The sequence below is a fragment of the Triticum aestivum genome, chromosome 4A (assembly GCF_018294505.1).
Source record: "Triticum aestivum cultivar Chinese Spring chromosome 4A, IWGSC CS RefSeq v2.1, whole genome shotgun sequence".
Lineage (NCBI taxonomy): Eukaryota > Viridiplantae > Streptophyta > Magnoliopsida > Poales > Poaceae > Triticum > Triticum aestivum.
Window position 1 is genome coordinate 69,035,984 of NC_057803.1, and position 10,244 is coordinate 69,046,227.

The following is a 10,244-nucleotide window of genomic DNA, read 5'->3' on the forward strand; positions in this document are numbered from 1 at the left end:
CATTCAAGTTTTCAGCGAAGATTATGAACTAACCATATTCATAATAACATTTAGGTCTCATGTTTACTTATATCAATGGCATAATCAACTAGCGAGCAATAATAATAAATCTCAGATGACAACACTTCCTCAAAACAATCATAATATGATATAACAAGATGGTATCTCACTAGCCCTTTCTGAGACCACAAAACATAAATGCAGAGCACCCCTGAAGATCAAGGACTAACTAGACATTGTAATTCATGGTAAAAGAGATCCCGTCATAGTCATACTCAATGTAAATTAATAAGAATGCATGCGAATGACACCAGTGCTCTCCAACTGGTGCTTTTTAATAAGAGGATGATGACTCAACATAAAAGTAAATAGATAGGCCCTTCGCAGAGGGAAGTAGGGATTTGCAGAGGTGCCAGAACTCGAGTTTTGAAACAGAGATAAATAATATTTTGAGTGGTATACTTTCATTGTCAACATAACAACCAAGAGGTCTTGATATCTTCCATGCTACACACATTATAGGCGGTTCCCAAACAGAATGGTAAAGTTTATACTCCCCCACCACCAACAAACATCAATCCATGGCTTGTTCGAAACAACGGGTGCCTCCAACTAACAACAATCCCGAGGGAGTTTTGTTTGCAATTATTTTGATTTGAGCATGGGACTGGGCATCCCGGTTATGAGCTACTTTCTCGTGAATGATGAGCGGATATAGACAACCCTAGTTGATACATGAGCTATTCGAGCATACAAAACATAATTTCATTTGAAGGTTTAGAGTTTGGCACATACAAATTTAGTTGGAACGGCAGGTAGATACCGCTTACAGGAAGGTATGGTGGACTCATGTGGAATAACTTTGGGGTTTATGGAAGTGGATGCACAAACAGTATTCCCGCTTAGTATAAGTGAAGGCTAGAAAGAGACTGGGGAGCAACCAACTAGAGAGCGATAACAGTCATGAAAATGCATTAAAATTAATCAACAATGAGTGCAAGCATGAGTAGGATATAAATCACCATGAACATAAATATCGTGGAGGCTATGTTGATTTTGTTTCAACTACATGCATGAACATGTGCCAAGTCAAGCCACTCGAATCGTTCAAAGGAGGATACCACCCTATCATACCACATCACAACCATTTTAAGCATGGGCAACTATGATCTCTAATTGTCATTGCAAACATGTTTCATTCATAATAGGCTGAATCAGGAATGATGAACTAATCATTGTCGGTGTCAAAACCGGCGGATCTCAGGTAGATGGTAACAGGAGGCAGAGGACAAGATGTTTACCCAGGTTTGGTCCCTCTTGATGGAGGTAATACCCTACTTCCTACTTGATTGTTCTTGATGATATGAGTATTACAAGAGTTGATCTACCACGAGATCGTAGAGGCTAACCCTAGAAGCTAGCCTATGGTATGATTGTCTGTCGTCCTACGGACTAAACCTCCGATTTATATAGACACCAGAGGGGGCTAGGGTTACACAAGGTCGGTTACGAAGGAGGAGATTTACATATCTGTATTGCCTAGCTTGCCTTCCACGCCAAGGAGAGTCCCATCCGGACATGGGGCGAAATCTTCAATCTTGTATCTTCATAGTCCAACAGTCCGGCCAAAGGATATAATCCGGCTGTCCGGAGACCCCCTAATCCAGGACTCCCTCAGTAGCCCCTGAACCAGGTTTCAAGGACGACGAGTCCGGGGCGCAATATTGTCTTTGGCATTGCAAGGCGGGTTCCTCCTCCGAATACTCCATAGAAGATCTTGAGCACAAGGATAGTGTCCAGTTCTGCAAAATAGGTTCCATATACCATGGTAGAGAGAATAATATTTTCACAAATCTAATCTGTTGACACGTTTAGCAACATCACATCATGTCATGGCTCGGTCATTATTCGAACCGTCTTCCTTAACCAGTACCGCACATATCACAAGGTGGTTTTCTTGACACGTCTAGTCGAAGTAGAGATCGTGTCCCCTTATCACGGGATTCTCATCAATATGGGTATGGGTAACCCAACTGCGCCACCAATTACGGTGCTCGGAGAGTAAGCGATTTCAACAGGTCAGTGGGGAAGCACATCGCCTCCTCCACCCTTATAAAGGGACAAAGATTCACCCTTTTTACCAAAGCCCTCCTTCTCCTTGCTTATCCATTCTCGCGCACTCGAGCTCCAGCACCCAAGTTCGCGTCTTTCTCCTCAAACCTATCCAATCATGTCCGGAGCAGGAGGCAAGTGGATGGTCTCGTTCATCACGGCGGAGGACATCACAAAGCTACGGGCAGCCGCATATCTGGCCGCGGACATCGCGCACCGGCTGCCAGCTGCGGGGCTGATCATCCCTATGCCTGAACCCCATGAGAGGGTAGTTTTCCTTACCCACTTTGTCCGTGGACTGGGATTTCCTCTCCACCCGTTTGTCCGCGGGCTCATGTTCTACTACGGGCTGGATTTTCATGATCTGCCCCCCAATTTCATCCACAACATCTTGGCGTTTATCGTCGTGTGCGAGGCCTTCCTCCGCATCAGGCCCCACTTCGGCCTGTGGCTAAAAACATTCAACGTCAAACTGAAGGTGGTGGTCGGCCAGCAAGCAGAGTGCGGAGGCGCCATGGTGGGCAAAATGCCCAACATCACCTGGCTAGAAGGCTCCTATGTGGAGACCATAAAGGGGTGGCAATCGGGGTGGTTCTACATCACCGAGCCGCGCGACACCAACTGGGTGGCGGCCCCCAAATTTCGATCCGGAATCCCCACACGGCTCACTTCCTAGAAAGAGAAGGGCCTGTCCTAGGGTTCTTCGGTAGAGCTGACCGGACTTCAGACCTGCATCAGGAACATGACGAGCAAGAAAATCAAGCTCATCAACGTGGTTCACGTCATGCTCTACTGCCGGATTCTCCCGTGCCAACGACGGGCATTCAATTTGTGGGAGTTCGACCTGGCCCAACATCAAACACTGCGAGAGCTCTTCGACACGACCCACAAGGACGTCTGGAAGGTGCTGTTCAAAGGCGCCGAGGTGCCTTCTTCCCTCTCTGAGGACCGCGGACTCAGCGCAAAGCGCCGCGCTAATCCGGTAAGTTTTCGTATTTTGCAGGGTATTTATTTGCCCCGGTTAAATGATATGCGGGATCTAAGCTCTCATGCCATTAACAGGACTGGATAAAGACATCGGAGCAGCTTGATTGCCCAGCCCCTCTGCCTGAAGATCCCACAGATGCTCTCCTGACGGAGATACTGACTCTGGCACCTTACAAGGTGCCGGCGAAGAAGACCAAGAAGAAGGCTGCGGGGACCCGAAAGGGTCTTCGGCGCAAGGTGGTATCGGACTCATCCGATGATGACTCCAACGCGCCCTCCTCCCATAAAAACGAGGAGGAGGAGGAAAGTTCTCTCCCCCCGGACATGGGAGACAAGAAAAGGAAGGCCGACCCAACCAGGGAGGCTGAAGGGTCCAAGAAGGGAAGGACCCGCGCTCTGGACTAATCCACGATGGCCGCCGATAGCGGCGACGAGTGGCTATCCAGGGTCAAGCCCCTGGCGAAGATGTAAGTGTCCGGATACCATAGTACTTCATGGTATGTTTTATTGCACTGCTTCTCCTCATGTCGAACATGATTATAAAGTCCTTCCCGAGCTCATCTCGACGTATCCTACGGACAGTGGTTCTCTTCCAACCGCTTCCACCCCTCGCCCTACGGACAACGCTGAGGTGTTTTCTCAAAAGGCACCGAGCCAAGGGGAGGTGGTCCTGGAGGCTCCTCGAGGCGACCTCCCGGACCCTGGGTACCAAGGGAGCGAGGCTCCTACGGGCTCCGAGTTCGGCCCCCAGCCGAACACTGCATTGGAACTTTCGATGGTTCCGGACTCTGGCAGGCGGTCCCCTGTTAAGGGGGGCCAACCACCCGTGCCGGTGTCCTCTGTCCATCCAGAGGCACCGGACAACTTGCTGGAGGCGCTTCGCAGCGCTTCCATCGACAAAGAGCACCGCACTATCATGAGTGCGGTTATCGAGAAGGTTCAGTCTGCCAAAAACGGGCTGACCGAAGCTTGCGCCAGCCTCCTAACAGGCTTTGAGGTAAGCAATCAAAATATATATAAGAAAATATTACTGCATAGATAGTAGCCCCTGATGCTCTATTCGGTGTTCGAGAAGAAAGGTCGAATAGAGGATCAAATGATGAGTCAGGAGTCTAATAAGAATATGTCTATGTGTAAGTGTAGGCTTCCCTGCTGGCCACTGCCGCATGTACTGTGGAGGTCTCTGCACTGAAGCAGGACCTGGAGCGGTCTGAGAACGAGCTTGGCCTTACCAAGAGGCAGCTCGAGGAGAGCAAAGCTAAGCAATACCTTGTATACGCTTTTGAAAAGAAGTTCGGTTGTAAAATAATAGGATCACCATGAATTTGTCAGGGGCCACGATCGAGGTGGCCACCCTGAAGAAGGCGCTGTCCGAGGCCGAAGATAAAGCGGCAAAGGAACGCATCGAGCGGGAGAAGCAAGAAGCCCGAGTGGGTGAGGTGCAGCAAGAGCTCGAGGCTCTTGCCAAAAAACACGAGTCCTTGGAGCTCGACTCCAAGACACGAGAGTCCGAGCTCGCAGAGGCGCTTGAAAGCGCCCGGAGCGCCAAGGCTGAAGCCCACAAGGCCCACCAGGAAATTGATGCGGTGAAGAAGATAGCAGCGGGTAAGGCATTCATTATGCAAAGCAAGCATGTGAAGGAAACTTTTCTTTTTCTTACCCGAGTTCGGAGCTCTCCAGGAGCGTTCGCAGATTTTCCCCGCAGTGTACTGGATGCCGTGGAGTTTTACCGAGCTGAGGAGGGGAGCTCGACGAAGAAGTTGTTCTGGTCTCAGTATACTGGGACCAAACACCCGATGCCCTTGAGCGACTAGCTGAAGAAATTGGTCGAGCTTCACAAGGCGACCGAACAAGCCATGAGGGGCCTTATAGTCCGGATGTGGCCTGGCGAGCCCTAGTCCGGTAGCTACTTCGGCCTGGCGAGACGGCTTGTGGAGGCCTGCCCACGGCTTGAAGTCATAAAGTGGGCCTGCATCAAGGGTGCGTGCAGGGCTTTTGCCCGGGCGAAGGTGCAGTGGGCGAAGCTGGACGCCGTGAAGCTGGTGAAGGAGGGGCCGCCGGAGGGCAAGGAGCATCGCCACCACGAGATGTACTATGAGAGTGTCCTGAAGGGTTCCCGCCTCATGGCGGATGAATGTGCCAGGGATGTAATTTTTGAATGATCACGCTCATGTGGTCCTGTAATGTGAAACAAGTACATATGCGCTATGCAACGCCTTTTGTGTTTTAAAATATTACCTTCTGTGCGGCCATTTATAATATCTGAGAGTTGGCCAGTCGTCGGCTTCTGCCCCCATGTAACTAGTACTGGGGTGTTCGGGATAAACCTGAGCACTCTTTACCCCAATTTTGGGTCCTTCAAGGGAGGTGTTCAGCGCAATGAACTAGGCAATCGGACTATAAGGCTTTATCACTCTCACTTAGCCATAGAAGTCTACAATTTTAAACTTTGGCGAAGCCCCTAGTGTTCGGAAGGCCGAATTTGGGGCACTATACTCGCCTAAGCCGGACAAGGCCGGCTCCTCGCCCGAAGCGGAAAAAGTCTTTAAGGACTTGAGACCTCTCGAACAGCGACCAGTCTCTCGCCTTATCATGACAGTCAGTTTTCGGCTTTCTCTACTGAGGCGCTCGTCCGGAAGAACCGGGACACAATCGCAGTAGTTCTCCCACCGCTACCTTAGCCGATATAGCGGAACGTAAGGTACCAAAGCATGGGAGCCGGGCAAACCCAACATTTGACCAAAGACATGATTCAGAGCTGATGCATATAATGCTACAAGTTCGGGGTGCCACACTGTCGAAAGTGTTCGGACTTCTTGCGCCGTATTATGGGGTAAACGAAAGCCCCTGGTGTACTGACCGTACCCAAACGTACGGGTGCGGATTGTGATGAATGAACATACAAGAGAGAAAAAAGATAAAAAATGCAATAATAGACTAATGATATGCATTGTTATTTAAAGAATACGTCGAAGCATACTGGTACAAGTAGTGCAATAAGCAGAAAGTAGGACAATTCGAAATGTCCTATCCAGGGCAAGCTGCGCGTGGATAGCAAAAAGCGGGTGTATCAATTATTAGAGACCACCTGGGGGTTCCCGTGTTTATCTTAGCTTCTTGCCGCCTTGGTTGTTGCTTCCCGTAATGTGTCCGACAATCGTACTGCCGGAAAGGGCTTCCAGGGGGTTAGGTCCTGAAAGAGAAAAGAAGTAATAAAGGTATACAGCCCCTAGTGCGGTTAATCCACATTGTGGGACGTGCCCTGCTCGTGCCCCCGTCTATATCCATGGTATTTTCAGTGCGTAGTTATGTACGCGCGGCACGGATTTCGTCGCTTGACTGGGACTGGGACGGGGGCCGAATTGCTAGGCGAGCTCTGAACGTGCCAGGCGATCCTGTTGCAGCTTATTCCGGACTCGCTTGAAGGTGTCCGGGGGCTGTGACGCCGAATTAGTGGTTTGCCTTAAAAGGCTGCTTTGTGCTTCTGCTGCAAGGGCCGCAGTGTGCTCTTCCGTGCGGAGCGAGCGTTCTGTGTTTCCATTTACTGTTATGAACCCCCTAGGTCCTGACATCTTGAGCTTGAGGTATGCGTAATGCGGCACTGCATTAAATTTTGCAAATGTTGTTCGTCCGAGCAGTGCGTGGTAGCCACTGCGAAACGGGACGATATCGAAGATTAACTCCTCGCTTCGGAAGTTGTCCGGTGATCCGAAGACCACTTCCAGTGTGATTGAGCCTGTGCAGTGGGCCTCTACACCTGGGATGACGCCTTTAAAGGTGGTTTTGGTGGGTTTGATCCTCGAGGGATCAATACCCATTTTTCGCACTGTGTCCTGATAGAGCAGGTTCAGGCTACTGCCGCCGTCCATGAGGACTCAAGTGAGGTGAAATCCGTCGATGATGGGGTCTAGGACCAGTGCGGCGGATCCGCCATGACGGATACTAGTGGGGTGGTCCCTGCGATCAAAGGTGATCGGGCAAGCAGACCATGGGTTGAACTTTGGGGCGACGGGCTCCATCGCATAGACATCCCTTAGTGCTCGCTTCCGCTCCCTCTTGGGAATGTGGGTTGCGTATATCATGTTCACCGTCTTCACTTGTGCGGGGAACCCCTTCTGTCCTCCTGTGTTCGGCGACTGGGGCTCCTCCTCGTCATCGCTATGCAGTCCCTTGTCCTTATTTTTGGCATTTAACTTGCCGGCCTTCTTGAACACCCAGCATTCTTTGTTGGTGTGATTGGCTGGCTTGTCGGGGGTGCCGTGGATTTGACACGAGCGATCCAGTATGCGATCCAAACCGGACGGAGCCGGAGTACTTCTTTTAAATGGCTTTTTCCGCTGACCGGATCTAGAGCCTCTGAATCCGGCATTGACTACCGTACCTTCGGTGTTATCGCCGTTATTGCGGCGCTTTGGTCTGTTACGACATTGCCTACCGTTGGCATGTTTGGTATCCCAAGTGCCCGGATTCCTCAATGTGTTGTTGCTGTGAGCCAGCCAGCTATCCTCGCCAGCGCAAAAGTGGGTCATGAGTGTTGTGAGGGATGCCATAGATTTCAGCTTCCCCTGGCCAAGGTGGCAAGCCAGCCATTCGTCACGGATGTTATGCTTGAATGCCGCTAGGGCCTCTGCGTCCGGACAGTCGACAGTTTGGTTTTTCTTAGTTAGGAACCGTGTCCAGAATTGTCTGGCCGATTCCCCTGGCTGCTGGGTTATATGGCTCAAGTCATCAGCATCCGATGGTCGCACATAAGTGCCCTGGTAGTTGTCTAGGAATGCGCCTTCCAGATCCTCCCAGCTGCCTACGGAGTCTGCTGGCAAGCTGTTCAGCCAATGCCGAGCTGGTCCTTTGAGTTTTAGTGGGAGGTACTTGATGGCATGTAGATCATCACCGCGAGCCGTGTGGATGTGAAGGAGGAAATCCTCAATCCATATAGCGATATCTGTCGTACCATCTTATGATTGGATATTTACAGATTTGAAACCCTCCGGGAATTCGTGATACATAACTTCATCAGTGAAGCATAGGGGGTGTGCGGTGCCTCTGTGCCGGGCTATATCTCGACGCAGTTCATATGAGTCTTGTCTATTGTATTCGGCCTGGCCGGATTTACTCTTGGTGTATCCGATGCGACGATCATCGTCCCGTGTTGGCGCGTGTGCCCGTGACCCGTATATTGACCTTGCGATTTTTGCCTTACTGTCCAATACGTCTCGCAGGTCCCCTGTGTTGCCTCGGGCCTTAGTATTTTTGATTGAGTGGCGGCGGGGTGCAGGCTGAACTTCATGCTGAAACGCCTCTCTGGCTCGGTCACGCAGTGGCCGGTCAGCCGCATCGTGCACTGGTGAATGAGGTTTCATTGCTTCCTCCTCGAGGTGAGGTAGCAACCTGCGTTTTTGGTAACTCTTGGAGGGGCGCTCGAGTTCGTACTCCTCGGCCGCAAGGACTTCGGTCCATCTGTCTGCTAGCAAGTCTTGATCAGCTTGAAGCTGTTGCTGCTTTTTCTTTAGGCTATTTGCCGTGGCCATAAGCCGGCGCTTGAAGCGCTCTTGCTCGACGGGGTCCTCAGGCACGATAAATTCTTTGTCGCCAAGGCTCGCCTCTTCTTCGGAGAGAGGCATGTAATTTTCCTCCTCCGGTTCTCCATCTGCTGCCCGCTCTGGAGGGATAGCTTGTTCGTCCTCTGGCTCTGCATCGTTCTGGAGGGGATTGTTGTTGTCTTCCGCACTATCTGGAGTGTTATTATCTCCTGTGCCGGTATCACTACTTCTGTTGTGGCGGGACTTAGAGCGGCGCCGCTAACGTTGTCGCTTGGGTTGCTTCTTGGAGGGGTCATCCTCCACTGTCACGTCGCCATTGCCTTCTTTAGGAGTGTCCACCATGTATATATCATATGATGAGGTGGCAGTCCAGCGCCCTATGGGCGGTGGTTCCTGTTCGTCTCCTGCATCGTCGTCCATACCGTCGAAGTCTTCGGAGTCAAAGTCGAGCATGTTGGTTAAATCGTCGACGGTGGCTACTAAGTAGGTGGTGGGTGGGCAGCGAATTTCTTTGTTGTCCGCATCCCATTCTAGCCGGACATAGTTCGACCAAGGTTCTCCTGACAGGGACAGAGGCCTTAATGAATTTAGCACATCGCCGAAAGGTGAGTGCTGAAAGATATCCGCGGAGGTGAACTCCATGATCGGCGACCAGTCGGGTTCGACAGGCACGGATGTAAGTGGCTCGGAGTCCGTGGCCGGGGATGAATCCAGTGGTTCGGTGACACGGCTCTCGTAAGGGGTGAAGTCAGCATCCGGCTCTATCGCCGCTGAGAGCATGGCCTCCATGGCGGGGTCTATCCTTCCGCTCTCGGATGGCGCGATTTGCTCCGGATTGACAGCCAGAGTAGTTGCAGATGCGATCTCCCGAATACTGTCCGACGACAGAGTTACATCATGCTCGTCGTGACTGTGCGGCACACCTGACATGGGCTCGAATCCGTCGAACATCAAGTCTCCACGGATATTTGCCGTGTAATTCAAGTTTCCGAATCTGACCTGATGGCCAGGGGCGTAGCTCTCGATCTGCTCCAGATGGCCAAGCGAATTGGCCCGCAGTGCGAAGCCGCCGAATACAAAGATCTATCCAGGGAGGAAAACGTCACCCTAGACCGCATCGCTACCGATGATTGAAGGAGCCATCAAGCCTTATGGTGACGACACAGTGGAACTCTCAATGAAAGCACCAATGTCGGTGTCAAAACCGGCAGATCTCGGGTAGGGGGTCCCGAACTCTGCGTCTAAGGCGGTTGGTAACAGGAGGCAGGGGACAAGATGCTTACCAGGTTCGGGCCCTCTTGATGGAGGTAATACCCTACTTCTTACTTGATTGATCTTGATGATATGAGTGTTACAAGAGTTGATATACCACGAGATCGTAGAGGCTAACCCTAGAAGGCTAGCCTATGGTATGATTGTCTGTCGTCCTACGGACTAAACCCTCCAGTTTATATAGACACCGGAGGGGGCTAGGGTTACACAAGGTCGGTTACAAAGGAGGAGATCTACATATCTGTATTGCCTAGCTTGCCTTCCACGCCAAGGAGAGTCCCATCCGGACACGGGATGAAGTCTTCAATCTTGTATCTTCATAGTCCAACAGTC